The 16,404-nt window shown below is 44.3% G+C and overlaps 1 protein-coding gene and 1 long non-coding RNA gene across 3 annotated transcripts in view; one reads left to right on the top strand and one right to left on the bottom strand.

The window, feature by feature from the left end:
• Positions 1–16,404, top strand: part of LOC310684880 — a 46,914-nt gene that overhangs the window by 5,289 nt on the left and 25,221 nt on the right. For both annotated transcript variants that reach the window (XR_014514922.1, XR_014514923.1), the window contains exon 2: positions 8,108–8,269. This is a non-coding gene — a long non-coding RNA (uncharacterized lncRNA). The remainder of the gene's footprint in view (positions 1–8,107; positions 8,270–16,404) is intronic.
• Positions 1–16,404, bottom strand: part of EXTL1 (exostosin like glycosyltransferase 1) — a 59,509-nt gene that overhangs the window by 29,949 nt on the left and 13,156 nt on the right. The window lies entirely within an intron of this gene.

Below are 16,404 nucleotides of genomic sequence, written 5' to 3'. Positions count from 1 at the left end.
CTGCTCTTATTTGCACAGCCATCTGTTCCTATCTGCGAAGTCACGCAAGACCCAAATCTTCTTGGATATGTGTCTACTTCACCAGCAGTCACTGTGCACCATGGGCTTCATAGTCTATGGCAGCTTTGTCAGCAGCTATTATGCACCAAACCCTCACAGACCTATTTGCATGCCCAGTAGCCAATGTCCCGCTGAGAAGAATGGCAAAGACCACCATGTTTCAAGCCTTCATAGTTCATGAATGAATGTGGACCTACAGAAATGAGCATGGCTGCAGGGTGAAGGTACAGCCAAGAGTCAGGGCAAGACTTGGGGAAGCTGGGACTGAGGTGAAGATCCCAAGGTGGGGAAAAAGAGAGGATGCAAGGAGACAGGTGGGGCAAAGCCAGATGGAAGGGGGAATTGGGGCCAGAGCTTGCTCACCCAGTCAGCAACAGCCTGTGTTTGTAGACACAGATCCACCCTTACTGTCACTATTTTGTGTTCATCCTGCTAGCTTGATCCGAATCAGAACCCAAGTTCTGAACAACTAGTAATAGTAAAAGATTTCCTATAAATATTCTTAGTGCAGCATAAGTACAAAGGCTCCCTCTTTACTTGTGCTTTGATGGAACCTGTTTGTTAATACAGTTCCTTGGACAAGAGGAGGTGAATGTGGGATGTTTAAAGCTTTTCCCCTCTTTGACAAATCAACCCCTGACAGTAGTTGCACTGTTAGGCAAAGTTCACCCTGGAAAATTGGGTGGGGCTGCTGCCCAAATACGATTGCTCTTCTAGCAGCTGTCACAGACCACCCCCACCCTGCCAACCCAGGAAACTGCCTCACCATGGTAATGGAGCATGGGGTCACCAGCTGTGAAACTGACCTGCAGTAGATGCAGGACAGACCAAACAACAAGAATCCTGCATCTGCCACAAGTTCTAGGGATGGCTGTGGCTTTAAGAGAAAAGGACTAGACAAATTCATGGAGGATTATGGGTGGCTGTTTGTCACAATTGCTTCAGTGGAACTTCCATGCCGAGAAGCATTGCTTTCATGCCCTGTATACAAATTTCTGGGAGCCTACGTAGACAGCAATTATTGGAAGCAGAATTCCCCTGGATCCTTGTCCTGGTACAGCAGAACATTTCTTGTGTTCTTATACAACTAAGTTATGCCCTCATGCAGAGGAAGATTGCATGTCTGAATACTTATCGTGGAGAAAAGAGGAAGAGGGGAATCACCTGTGCATAGAAAGAAAGTGGCACCATGGAGGAAAATTTGGGGCAATGGATTCTAATTATATATATTCTTATAAGACTGGGAGCAGGAGAGGGCCAAATGGATCTAGGAGTAGTGCTAGAAATTGCTTTGGTCTTAGCACAGTTGCCACGTATTTCTCTTTAGTTAGTGAGACTGGCTGATGGCTCTCGATAGCTGGCCTTTCTCAAAGACTAGGAACTACATCTCCCTCCCTACTCACCACCAAAGGATGAAGTGATCTAAATGTCTCTGTGTGAAAAAATACAAAAATTTGAGGGGGGGTCTGAGAGTTGAGTTTGGCTCTGTCAGCATCTTATGGTACCAGCTGGAGTGCATGTGGGTGATCTGCTGGAGAGCTTATCCGATGCTTCCATCCATGCTCAACTAGTATATTTGTAAATCAACCCAAATATTGCTAAGCACCAACAAGCCTCAAGGGACCTCTTTCCAAAGGAAAAGAAACTGTCCCAAAAAGCATCTCACTGCTTGGAGAAGTGGGGTAGGCATAACAATATAATGTGGCACTATGATTACAGAACACCCAGGAGGGTTAATAATGCATACAAAAGTAAATAAAAATGGGTCATGGAAGCCAAGCAAGTGCCAGTTCTCATTTTCACTGTTTCTACACTTACAGGCACATGGGAGAAAGGCCTTGTGCCCCAGTGTGCCCCACACTCTTGGGCAGGGATGGCTGCCCCTATGCTGCAAAGCACCGCTTTAACTAGTACCCCATCAGGTATCTTTGTGCCATTAGACTGTTTTCCCAACAGTGAGGTATGGCTGCTTCTGATCATTTAATAACAAAGCAGAATTGATGCCGCTGACAGGGCAGGTGTGTGCATGTGCATGAGACAGAAGCAAAGAAACAGTCTGTGCAGAAACATGGGGCGGAGGTGTCACTGTTTGCAATTGCCTTGTGAGAAATGCAAGGGGACCATTCCACATCTAACCCTTTGCCTGCACATATCATCTCCCCAGTAGGAATGGGTGAAGCTGTCAGTTTCAGTTTCTCCCCGTTTCCCGTATTTTCCAATCTTAAATTCAGTTCTCCGCATTAGTTTGCAATTAAAAAGGAAAAGTCCTTGTGAAATTTCATCAGCATTTTACTACAAATTTCTCATAATATACAATGCCTGTGTGCCATTTTGCCTGATATACACGTTTTGTGGAAAACCCTTTCTCCTAATATAACACATTTTTTGTACACTGTTTTATGCACTCTTTGCCCTAGTGTGTGCATTTCTATACATATTTGGCTGGATTACAAAATTCGGAGAAGGGCAAATTTAGAAAGGTGGCTGTGTTTCCATTCGTGCTTTGTTTCAGAAGGTACAAATTAGGTCGATTCAGTTTTAAGTGCAAACTAAATCAAATTTCTCCTCCATCCCTAATTCCACCAGGCATATTTGTGTCATTAGAACATTTCCTCAGAGGTGAATTCCGACTGCTTTTCATCGTTTAATAGCAACGCAGAATTAATGGCACTGAGCAGGAGAGCATTAAATATAAACAACATTTCCAATAGCTATGAGAAAACATCAGGTTTGTGGAGAAACATGGGGGGAGTCGCTATTTGAAATTGCTTTGGAGAATATGCAAGGGGGCCACTCCACCTTCAGCCCTTTGCCTACACACCTGTCCTTTCCCCAGCCACTTTCTGCAGGGGAAATACTCTGAAAGACAGAGGTCGGCAGAGAGGTGAAACTACTGTATACTGTGGGCATATGTTCAAAAGCACCAGATCTTCTCTCCCCACCACCCACAATTAAAATACTTGACTTGACCCTGCAAATCCTGGTCACTTGCAAGAAAGCTGAGGCTCAGCAGGGCATCCGAGTGCAATCTTCGATTTACAGCTGCTCTCCCTGGGTCATGCCCTGGCCCTCATGTGCTGGCAGACGTCTGAGCATGTAGGGCAACCTTCATAGCATCTTAGGACAGGAGTGGGGAGCAGTTTCCCAACCAAACATCATTAGTCATCATCATCATCATCATTAATTACCGTACCTGCCCTCCCTGTAAGCTTCTGAGGTACAAAATGCATGTATAAGGGCAGAATGTGAAGGGGGGGAACATAGATAACATACAAAAATGCATTATGGTAGGGGGAAATTCTTTGCAAGAGCTTGTGCATTGAAGAAACTACTTTCAAAAATCTGTTTGTAAGGAAACATTCACACCAAAATGTGAATGAATTTTCATTAGGATTTCCCCCCCAAATATCTGCAGAAATGTGGGGAACTGAATTTATATTGGAAAAAACTGAGAAACATAGAGAAGCAAAACTGACAGATTCATCCATCCCTAGTGTCCTCCCATTTCTGGAAGGAGGGCATATTTTGGGCAAGAGTGACAGAAGTCAAGACCAAAGTCGCAGGGAATGTAGCCAGCCTGTGTATCTTACTGTAGCTTATCCTCAAGCTTACTGTACAAGCAAGCAAGGGTCTGTGGTACTTCAGGATGCAGGTATGGGAGTGGGATACCTGGATCACTTTGTGGTTGTAATTTGCTACCAGATGTGTGTTTTATAGTAATGTTTTGTTGTTTTTCTCTACTTGGATCATGCACCAGTTTTCAGTTTTGAACTGAAATGAGTACAGAAATAGTTCAATTAATAAACAAAAATTTAAAATGACAGCACTCCTCAGTGTAAACCAACACTGTGTCCTCCAGATGTTGGACTACAACTCCCAACAGCCCCTATCAGCATGGTATACCGCCCTTCATCTGTAGACCTTGTGTTATTGTTGAGTTTACCTAGGGAAGCATTTGAGCATGCAATTTAATCTAACCCCTTCCCAGGTCCTCGAGAATACAGTCCCATAAGGACGGCACCATGCACTACCCCTGCACCCCTTTATCAGCCTATTCTCTGCACTCACTTAGGGTACGGTTGGCGCTGCTTTCCCCAGGGCCATCACAGCCACCCTCCTCCAAATCAAACTCTAATGGCCATGCAAACGATTGCACACCTCTGAAAGAAATAAAAAACAAATTGCAGATTGCTGAAGGGGAGAAAACATAATACTGGGGAAATGGCGTTATTTATTATTTTGTCACAGAAGCGAAGTGGGAACATGGCGTTTTGCTAACTCAGGTGGGGATTCTCTGACCCGGCAAATTCCTTTGTTGTACATGATGGATGGATCCCTGTCAGTGCTGAAACCTGATTATGTCAGGGGAAGAGTCTGTAAAAAAACCCACAAAAGAGGAGGGGCGGGGAGAGAGAGAAAGAGGAAAATAAGGACAATTCCTAAGCGGTAAGGCTTGTATCCAGCTATGTTTTACTCAGAGTAGCCCCACTGACCTACATTAGCAATGTTCATTAATTTGAGTAGTCCAGTTCTGAGCAGGACTAGCATTGGATATAACCACGATGCTGCAATCCACTTACCTGGGAGAAAGCCCCACTGAGTAAAATGGGACCTACTTCTGAGTAGACATGGGTAGGATTGCAGCCTAAGAAAGGGAAAGGGTCGTGACTTTTGTAGTCCTGTGCATGCTTACTTAAATGCAAGACCCACTGAATTCCACAGAACTTGCTCTCGGGGAATTGAGCATACAATATGCACCCTATATCACTTTCTGAATGGTTCACCTTGGACTTTGGGAAGTTTACAGTATCATACCATTTCCCAAAAAGACTGTAGGTTTTGGGGGGGTTGGGGGGGGGATAGAGACTGGGTTGCAGTTCCACCTCAATCCTCATCAGTACTTTCTGGTGTTAAATTGAACTGGGGGAAACCAGTGTGCTCACCCCTGGAATGCGGCCCCCAGAAGGTTCTCTCTGAGAGATGCGGCCTTCACGGTGAAAGGGTTCCTTATCCCTGGGATGCAAGATGGGAGAGGCATTTTGGCTCAACTCTGGTTTGTACAGCAAGTGAGAAGAATCTGCATCAGTGTGTTCTAGTGATAGGAAGAATCTCATGGGTATGAGAATAGAAGCATTAAGAAAAAAGAAGTATTCCCATTTTTCACCTGTGAGATGCTGCAGGGTATATGGACAGCCTCACCACGCCTCACAGGTTGTGTCTAGCAACAGAGGAAACCTGTTTTTCAAAGTTAGGAAATAATTTGTGTGTCACATACGCAAAGAAATATACGGATATTGTTGTTCGGTAGGAGCCTTTAAGCTGCAAAAGCCAGTTAAAACTCAATTAACCTGGCATGACTTCAAACTACTTAAGAAAGCTAATTTGGTCGGTTTTTCACAGGACAGAGATGTTGCAAAGTGATGCATATCCAGTTTGGGAATATTCACATTTTCTGCATGGCTGCCTCGTCATGTGAAAAAAATGATGGCAGAAGAGACCATAGGCCTTGTGGGTAGGGGACGTCAGACAGTTCTAGTGAAAACAGAAAAGGAAGTGGAAATTGCAGTAGGTTGCATGTTCATATGTGGTCAAGAATGGAAATCGGAGAAAGGAATATGACTGGCATTCGTTCACACAAGTTTTTTTGGTCAGGTCCACAAAAGATATGTAATTAATGGCTTTTTTCATGCTGTTTGGATGTTTCCTTTGCTTTAAATAGTTACATAACTTGTGTTAAATAGCAGTGAGCAAGACAAACAATGAAGTTTTTGGCTGAACTCTGCATGGTTCAGAAGCCCCAATTTAGTGCAATTCAACATGAACATATCATATAACACCAATGCTGTTGCAACTACAATGGCTGCTTGTATGTTTCCAAGCTCAGTTCAAAGTGCTGTGGGTTTTTTATGTATAAAGCTATTTACAGCTCAGGAACCCAAAATCTTCCAGAATGCCTATCCCAGTATAGGTAAAAAGGTACCTTTATCTCAGTACTGTATGAAACATCCCCAGGCCCTTGAATCTTCCTCTCAGGTCCTGGAGGGTGGTGACAAGGGAGAGGGCCCTTTCAGTTGTGGCTCCCCATCTATGAAAGGCTCTCCCCAGTAAGATGCACCTGGCACCTTCATTCACATACAGTGGTACCTCGGGTTAAGAACTTAATTCGTTCTGGAGGACCGTTCTTAACCTGAAACTGTTCTTAACCTGAGGCACCACTTTAGCTAATGGGGCCTCTCGCTGCCACCACTGTGCGATTTCTGTTCTCATCCTGAAGCAAAGTTCTTAACCTGAGGTACTATTTCTGGGTTAGCGGAGTCTGTAATCTGAAGCGTCTGTAACCCGAGGTGGCACTGTAGTTTCAGTCTCAGGTTTTTGATAAAGATTATGTTGTTTTGTTACTAGTGCTGCCAAAGTGTCCTGTGGCTGTTACGGAGGTTTTTTTGTTCTGATTTTATGGTATAATGTATTTACATCTGCGATGTCAACCACTGGAAACCTTTGGGTAACAAGTAACTAATCCCTGTCTTCTTACATTCCTATTTGTAGGTCAGGAGATGTGTGGGGCCCTTGAGCATCCCTCATCAGGGTCCCTGCCCAAACCCTACCAGCTCTTTTAATCCAGGCCCTATCAAACAAAGCTGGATCTACACATGCAGGAGAATGAGATAGTATAGTCCTAACGTGGCAGAACTGTCTGTACCACTTCAGACTGCAGAAATAGAACCACATTTACCCTGCATGTAAAAAATAAATAAATCCTAGGACAAGAGAAGGAGAAGGACTGGACTCGAATCTTTCTTCCAGATGCGCTAGACTAGTTATTTGCTTGCAGGGAAATTACTTGTTTATCGTACATTATGAGAGAGCATTGAAAATGGTATCTGCTTTACAAAGCAGGACTCTACCATCTCATTCTACTGTGAATACAGATCTGGCCTTAGCCACAAACTCAGTGGATGGTTGTAGGGTAGACAACCCACTGATATCTCAGTTTCAGCCTCTCCAAATAAACAGAAAGGATAATAATACTGAATCAATGCAACAAGAGGGAGCAAACAGCTGTAAAAGGCATGTAAGATAAGTTTTAAAACAGCTGTCCAGAAATCCTGTATCCTTTATTCCCAATGCATTTCACACTTTGCTTTTTAACTTTACAATGAAGCAGATAAGCTTCTGCTCATCTGTAAACACTGCTTCGGTGTTTAAAATAACCTGAAGCTCTTACCAGCCGGAAAGCTTGTGTTGACAGTGTAAATCACAAGAGTTGCATATCCTCTAAAATTTCGCTTAAGAAAATAGGGGCACTCATATATGTGTAACTCTCTTATTCTTACACAAAGATTTACTACTTCAGAACACACACACAAACACACACGAGTGCACACTGAAATTAGCTCTCGTATCATTGTGTGTTAGTTAACTAATGTTATTCAGTTTGCATTTATCTGGAGAAGTCAAACCATAACCTCTGGTTTGCACATGACACTAAAACAAACCATGGCTTAGCTCTAGCTGGTGCAGCAGCAGCAGCAGCTTGACCAGGGGAGGAGCTGAGCGAGTGTGATTTTTGCCCTCCCCCCAACTTGCTCGTTCATACTGAGCCCTGATTTAATTTAGTGTTAGGCCTATATATGTGAACAAAGTGTGCATATTTGACGTAGGTATTTCCAAGGTTTCAAGGGCTTACGCCCTTCAAACGTAATTATGTGCTACACATAGAGGGAGATCATATCGACTTCATGGCATAATGCAATCCAGGTTCCCCCACCTTCCCGCCCTCCCTATGAGGAGGCTCAGATGCATTAAGACGCAGACTGGGAATCAAGAAACCCCCATCTCAGAAATATCTAGTTCTGGGCCAACAGGTCAGTCTCGTTTAATCAGAACTCGCTTTCTCTCTGCCTGGAGATTAGTGGCTCTTGATTTGATCCAGCCTGCCTCCTTGCAGAGCAGGCTGCGTATATCCTAGAGCAAATCTATTGGAAGTGATGTTTTCATTAGAAAGCCATATGGCGGGCTCTTAACTACGATTCTGTGCTTTCTGCAGGTGGTCAGACAGAAGGTAGGCAAATCTGCCTGGTTTCTCCTTTCCGAGAGACCGGCTGCCACGGAAATGATACCCACGCCTGCATCTGCAAGCGAGGCCCAATTAGCAGGAAGAAGACTCACCAGGGACTCTTCAGAAATAACTTGCTCCTTCCCCTCACTGGTAATTCCAGAAGACTTCCACCCCCAATAGTCATGTCCCCAGTCATTTGCCCCAGCTGCACTGCCCTGCCAATGACCAGAGCGGGGCTTTCTGTCCCTTTGGGATCCCCTGTGAGGTTTGCAGCACCCTTATCATGCTCTGCAGGCAAACTGCTGAATCCTCTTTAGCACAAGAAAGCCATGCCCTTTGCAGGACAAAGGGCTACCAGCTACAGCTGCCGCCTGACCTTCAGGAAGGGCTGTAGCTCAGGGGTAGAGCAGAAAGTCCGCAGTTCAACCCCTGGCATCTCCATGAAGGGCTGGGAAAGGTTGTTAGCTGAAAACCCTGGAGAGCCACTGCCACTCAGTGTAGACCATACTGAGCTAGATGGACCAATGGTCTGACTCTGTACAAGACAGCTTCCTGTTATCCTCATATCAAGGAGAGGGGAATTTGCAGCCTGGAGTTAGGGATGGGGAAGAAATTTCAGTCAGTTCATATTTAAATATGAACCTACCTAATTTGCTCTTCCTGAAACAACACACAAACCGAAACACAGTTGTCCTTAAAAATTCAGACTTCTCCAGATTTTGCAGTGCAGTTCTCCAGGCCAAGTGGTGTGTACAGAAATGCATATACTAGGGTAAAATGTGCACAACAACTTATATTGTAGGGGAAAATAGCTGTACTGAAAAGTGCACTGTATTAGGGAAAACTGCTTTGCAAAAATGTGTGTGTCAGGAGAAATTTGCACTAAAGCAATGGTGGATTTTCATGAAGTTGTTGTTATTATTGTTGTTGTTGTTGCAACTTATGGAAATATGAACAACAAAATTTAAGATTGGAAATATAAGAAACTGAGAGAATCTGAAACTAACAGATTCACCCGTCCCTACCTGGAGTCTGTGCGGAAGGGTGTGGAACGTGTGGCAGTAGCTGTGGCCTTCAGTCAGCAGGGAAAGAGACCTGGATAACATTGTCAAGACTGGGTGGCTGCCATTTTAGCACACAAGAGGATGTGTGGAGGATGTGTGTTCAGCAGCGGCACATGGGAGTGAGGCTCAGACACGGGGAGTTCTGAGTAGCGGTTCAGACCTAGAATGGGAAGCTGGCAGTTTGGGGAGGTGCTGGCATTGATGGAGATTTGGGCAGGCAAGATATAATGGGTGTTCAGCGGCACATTCAGGGAGTGTATCATCTGTGTATACATGTACAAAAACAGTGTAGCTGTACACTCAAATAGTAATTTGTATGTAATGATCAGCGCATGTCCTGTTTGTGTACCTGTATGCATAATAGCTAAGCTGGGCTAATGAACGGCTGTTATACATGTCTGGAAATAAGAAATAAGAGCTCCGAGCAAAGTGCACACAACCCTACTTAGAGCCTGAAACCACCTGAGATTATATCAACAATATAAGCTTATATTGGTTTCATTTCACCTTATTTTTATTTTTTATGATTTGATTTATAAGCACAACGAACACAACACACACTTATTTACCACATACCGGCTTCTTTAACATATTTTTGCAGTGCTGTTCAGCACCCTTGTGTCACCCCGCTACCCTCCTCTTGCTCTTTGGTACCATTTTTCTTCTTCCTTGGCCTCACTTGCTCTTGTTGCCATCCCATCCGATTGACAAAATCACATGGTCTGTCACTGCCAATGGTGTGACGATACTCTGAGTAACATGATCCCACCACTTTACAAAAATCTGGTAGGTTGTTATTGCTAAACAGACTAAACAGCAGCAAGGGCAAGTGAGGGCAAGGACAAAGTTTAAATAGAATGCCAAGAAACAGTAGTTAAAGAAAGAAAAGAGCACCCAAACAAAGCAAATGTTCAGCAGGGTTTGGGGCAGGGGCTTCTCTGAATGTGTCTATTTCAAAGTGAGTATCCCAGGTGCAAACTTTGCACAAAGTCCACCAGCTGATGCACACGGAAATGAGGGACGTGTGATAAATGGAGTTTTAAAGCGAGAATTAGTGGCCACACAGTACTTGAAAAGCCTCACCAGCAAGAAAAGGGCATTGCTCATTTTGATGCTGTTGATCTGGCAACTGTTTGATGACATATGTACTACATTAACAAACGGCATCTCTGTTCCCATCGTAGCATCACCGAGTGTCTCAGCTCTTGGCAAGAAAATCGCTCATCTCCTCTTTGCAATGATGCGTCTTTGCCTCCTCTTGGGCCTTTCATGGAAAGATACACAGATATGAAAAATGCACTGCCAGGCGTGCTTGGGCCTAATGTACTGAGATGTGAATCAAGATGCAGATGTTTTCATTAATGAGTGCATCCATTTTCTCGGCATTCCTACAGTACCTCTGCAGACATTTTCTTGGTTATTTCTCACATCTAGGGTCCAGAGGGGAAATGCCTTAAGGTGTTTTGTTTTTTTTAATTTAAAAAAAGCTAAGAATAGCTCTAAGGACCATAGGGGCTCTTGGAGCCAATGAAAGGACACCTCCAGATTTCTCAGATTGGTGGTTTCAATGGCAGTGTTAGCACATCACACAAAAGCGTTGTTTTGTGCAACCTGCAATAGCAGGAACAAGCCACAGCAGGCCTTAGACTCAAGCACTCTTCTTCCTCTCTTCTGCTCCCAAATGGCTGAGGGTGGCAGGCTAAGTAGGTGTATTAATGTTCTGTGGCTGCTTCCAACAAGTCCTATGAGGAAAGGCTGAAGGAACAGGACATATGTGGCCTGAGGAAGAGAAGACTGAAAGGGAACATGAGAACACTCTGCAAATGTTCAGCCAGAAGAGGGCAAATACATGTTTTTTGCTGCCCCAAGGTGGAGATGGCCAAATCTGTCCATTTCGCTTTCTCTCAGTTCCTAATTTTTCCACGCTTTAACTTCAGTTCTCCACATAAGTTTGCATACAAAATCACAGAATCATAGAGTCATATTTTTTGAAAAGAAACTCCTCATGAAAAATCAGTGCAAATGTCTCCTAATATGATGCGAGTTTAGTGGTGGGAATTTCTCCTATACATTTTTGCATGCAATTTTGCCCAAAACATTTTGGTAAAACCATTTCTCTTCATCTAAGACATTTTTGTTTGTTATTTTCACTCATATAGATGCACTTTGCACTAATATATGCCGTTCTATACACACAATACTTGGCTGGAGAACTGCACTGCAAATTTTGGAGAAGTGCAAATTTCTAAAGATGGCTGTGTTTCGGGAAGTGCAAATTACATAAATTCGAATTTGATTGCGAATTGAATTGAATTTCTCCCCTAGTTGCACAAAATGCGCAGATTTCTAAAAAGCTACGGCCAGAGGCAAAAGTTAGCTTCACAAGGGCTGCTTGAGGGGGGGAAACTGCAGGCCAAAAACAGGCAGACACAAATCTACCTGAGAGCTCGCCAGGGGGAACTTCCCTCATCCCTTTGCTGAGCAGAACAGCTGACACAGATCCCTACCTCAGATGTCTCATTTGCACTTCAGATTTAGAGCTAGTAAGAAATGGCATGGGGCCCTTCTGGAGCAGCAATACAAACCCGTTTTTCACTTTATCCATACCCACATAAATGAGAGAAACCCTTGTCTCACCGACATGCTCTCTGTGGATGCCAGAAGAGGCTGGGAAGGAGACTGGAAACAACCACAAATAACAGCTTGGTAGTAAGTAAAGGTAACATTTGTGGACCCCCTGGAAAAAAGGCAATGTGCATGGGAAACAAACTCTTAATCCGCTTTTCAAATGTAAGAGCTCAAACCATGCTGAAGTGAGTCCCACTGTGTTCAATGGGGTTTCCTCTCAAATCAGGGCACACAGCTTTTCGAAAGGAGGGAAAGGAGCTTTGATACCGTGCAAAGCTGGGAAGAAAATGACTCGGCAGACTTGCGCTCCTGGCAAGTAGGCAAAAAGTAGTCCATGTGCTTTGCAACTGCAAACGTGCAATTTTTCAGGATGCAAGAGCATTTTGAAGTTTGGGATTTTAAACTCACGTCGCCGTAGGGCAGGTTTTGCAGTTCAGAAGTATTGACTTTATTTGCATTCTTCTGCTGGATTACTCTTAATGCCTTTTGTATGGACAGGACAGATAATGGATACTATGAAAACTATTCTTAAAAAATACTTGTAAAGTAAACAAAAGATGATAAAGAAAATGGAAGGTGAAATTTCAGTGGCGTTACTAAGAATCAAATACAGAACTGTTTCCATGGGAAACAGTGTTTGTGTTTACCTGTGTGTTAGTTAAGTGTGTGCAACGGTGTGTGGATCTTGCCTCACCCACTACTGGAATATGACCCCCAACAGCTTTCCACAGGGGTAATGTGGTCCAAAAAAGGTTCCACACTTCTGGCGCATAGGAATGGTGTTGCCTTCAAAGCTGTTGCCCACCTTTGTCTCTCTGGTTTCTGAATCTCTGACTTCTGTAAGTGTACCCCCCCCCCTTTTCAAGGTTCCCCTCAGTTAATATTGGCCTCCTCACTGAATAAACCAATCCAAGCATGCAGCCCTCACACTAAGCAGTGCGTGCACAAAGTTACTTCTCCCACATCAACACCACTTGCACGAACACCAGCGCTCTTCCACCAAGGAAGAATATTTCTGTGCCGAAAGAGAAAGGGAGGTTGAGATGGGAAAGGGAGGCGTGGGGATGGGGGAAGAGTGGGAAGCTGAGTGTCAAAACAGGAGGAGGGGAAATCCAGCAAGGTGAATGCTCATTTTAAGAACAGCAGCAAACAAACAAACGCAATGGATTATACTGAAATCTCAGAACGACAATTACCGAGCGCGAGGCTCAGCCGATGCGATGGGGCGAGGACCCATTTAATAATGCATGAGGCGGCGAGTGTCTTTGTGCTGCTTCTGCCGATGCCTCCGTCATGTGGAGGAAATGAAAGGGAAAAAAGCCCCATCACTTCAGACTTGCCTTTAATTAATTCCTTGGAGTATGAGAAGGAGCCCAAAATAGTTACCGAGAGATGTTGCCACTGTACTCTGGAGAAGATGTGCAGCTTGCCACGAGGGCAGGAAAGCGAAGGACAATCCCTGGGCCCTGCCTCTTTCCAAGAGATCCAGACACTGGGGTCTGGCGGGGCTGAGACTTAGGAGAAGGATGAGGGAGGAAGTCAGTTTGGGTCGCATCCTAATGCAAACCTCTCCTAATTTGCATCTCTTCCCCCCCCCAAAAAAAAGAAAAATATGTGCAAACCAAAATGTAGCTATCATTCAAAATGTGCAGTTTTCCAAATTTTGCAATTTTTCCAACAAGAAATATACAGAAAAATGCACGTGCTAGGAAATGCGCATAAAAATCCATGTTAGTGAAAATGCGCTTTTTATTAAGAGGAAAGGTTTGCAAACGTCTGCATATTAGACAAAAAATACATGCAAAAATGGGTATATTGAGAGAAATGCTGGCTTAAATGCTGATCAAATTTCACGAGGACTTGAAAAATAAAGAATCACAAGTCGATGCAAAAAGGTGGTGGACTGAACTTAAGACTGGAAAAAATAGAAACTAAATTTGCTAGATTCGTCCCACCCTAGGCAAGAGTATTGGTATCCCTTTCTACAGCACCTTACCAGAATGTTGGGACCTAGTATCCTATATGTCCCCCTTGGGGTCAGGGACACAATGCACAGTCACACGACATATTATTTGACCTCGGAGGCCTACCGGAGCCCTTCAGCGCTCCTGGGGCTGATGGGAGTTGGAGTTCAGCAACCTGCAAAGGTTCCTCACACCTGGGTTAGCAAATAGAAGTTTATATGGTCAAGTCAACGCCTTGGCTGCTGCATTCTGCATTTGTGAATTGTTTTATCCTTATTTGTTTTAGCTAAAGCTGCTTCTGAAAGCAGTAGCTGGCTCTTCTGGACAGCTGGCAACCTAAAACCAATCTACTTTCCTGTATCTGAGAAACACTGAACAATGTTTCTTCTCTCTCTGCCCCCACTCCCCATCCACGCTGCCCTATGCAATGACCCCTGATTGCTGCTTTCTCGTAACACACACGGCCATATTCCCAGGCCACTCGGTTCCTTCCAGCCAAACGGTGCCACCATAAATGCCCTTGCCTTTGGTTGCTAAGAAGCCACAGGACCTTTGTCACCTCACCTTCATCCCTGCCGCTTGGTCGCTGCATTGCAGCCCCAGAGACCAGAAACAACAAGCAAACGGGATCTCGCTCTCACACTCTCGCTCTCTCTTTCACACGCACAGCACAAGATGAATTGGCTTCTCTCTCCTGTTCTGACAGATACATTATCTCATCTGGCTGGTTTCACAGTCCACAGGAGAACCGGGAAGTAAAGCTTGCTTTGCAATTAACTGATTGCAGCCTCTCTGTGCAGAAAGGCAGCAACCAGGATGGATAGGGAAGCAGTAGGCAAAGGGTGATTCCCCCTTGGAGGCAGGACTGGAGGCTTCCCAAAAGCAAACCATTTATAGTTGAAACTCTATGCAAGTTGACTTAGGGGTGCAGCCTACTACTGCTCAGAGAACATCCATTGAAATTAATGGACAGAAGTTAGTCTGCTTTGAGTAGGACTAACATTGGCTATAACCATTAGCCAGAAGTACAACTGCGTTCAGTGGGGCTCATTCCCAGACAAGCAGCCACGGGAATGCAACTTCACAATTAAGCCATATTGGCCAGCCTTCCTCAACCTGGTGCCCTCCAGGTGTTGCTGGACTGCAGCTCCCATCATCCCTGGCCACTGGCCATGCTAGCTGGGGCTTATGGGAACTGGAGTCCAACATTTGAAAGGCACCAGGTTGTGGGAGGCTGTCTTAGCCTGTGCACCCTCTCGAAAAGATGGTACAGAAAGGCTATTGGGAACTTAGTAGGGTGTGAGAAATTACAGAGCAGCACCTATCTGATAGCAAACACAAGAAATAGTCTCTTGTGGTACCTGAAAGACAAACAGATTTATTGTGGCTTTCTAGACTTACATCCACTTCCTTGACAGCACTCAATCCATCTGATAAAAGAGGCTCTAGTCTGCCGATGTAACAATTCACCTGTGAAGCCTAGGTGAATTGGAGACTAGGGATGGGGAAGATATTTAATTCAGTTTGCATCTGAAGGCAAACTTACCCAATCCATACTTTCCAAAACAATACATGAACCCACACAACATCATCCTTAGAAACTCACATTTATCCAAATTTTGCACTGTGGTACTCCAGCCATGTGTTCAAAATAGGTTCAAAAATGCATGTGCTAGGATGAAGCATACATAAAACGTCATTTATTAAGGGGAGCTAACATACCAAAACTCTTTGCATTGGGAGAAATTGCATAATTTTGTAAGCATTTAAATGTGGGTGGATTTTGGTGAGGACCTTTTTCTATTTAAAAAATGATGTGGAAATGTGGAAAACTTAATTTACAGCTGGAAAAATGAAAGGAACAAAAGTTGACAGAGTAAACCACCCCCAATTTTGACACAAGACTCTTTGTTGGTCCACTTGCAAAATATTCCAGCCTCCTATCAGAGTATTCTCTTGAGGTGCCACCTCTCACAACTTAATTATCTCCTGTATCTGATAATTGAGCTCTGTGCCTCTGTAGGGAAACCTAACATGTGGTGAGGCTTTACCCTTTCAAAGAATCCTCTCGAGACACTCCCAACTGCTATTTGATAACCGCCTTTATGATGATGCAATGCCTTCTTTCCCCTATCTTCTATCACTTAACCTGCCAGTATCTCCAGATTATTCCTAAACATTGCCAAATGGTTCCAAGGCTGCTTGACCCACACCTCACTTTGCCCAATGGTTGGGCTGGCCCCATCTCTCTCGCATTCCCCCCACCACACACACAGTTGCTGCAATAAGTACGTAAGAAGAGGCTGGATTAGGCCAATAGCCCATCTAGTCCAGCATCCTGTTCTCCAAGTGGTCAACCGGATGCCCCTGAAAGCAGGACCTGAATGCAACAGCCCTCTGCCCCCTTGTAATTCCCAGCAATTGCCTCTGACTGTGGAGGCAAAGCATGGCCATAATGGCTAGTAGCCACGGATAGCCGTTACATCTACAAATTTGTCTAATTTTCTTTAAAAGCCATCTAAATTGGTGGCCATTACTGCCTCCTGTGGGAGCATGTTCCACAGTTGACAATGCACTGTACAAAGCAGTTCTTATTTTGTTTGTCCCAAATCCTCCAACATTCATCTTC

Source organism: Podarcis tiliguerta (genome assembly GCF_965153285.1).
Source record: "Podarcis tiliguerta genome assembly, chromosome: 8".
Lineage (NCBI taxonomy): Eukaryota > Metazoa > Chordata > Lepidosauria > Squamata > Lacertidae > Podarcis > Podarcis tiliguerta.
This window is presented reverse-complemented; position numbering and strand designations above follow the sequence as displayed.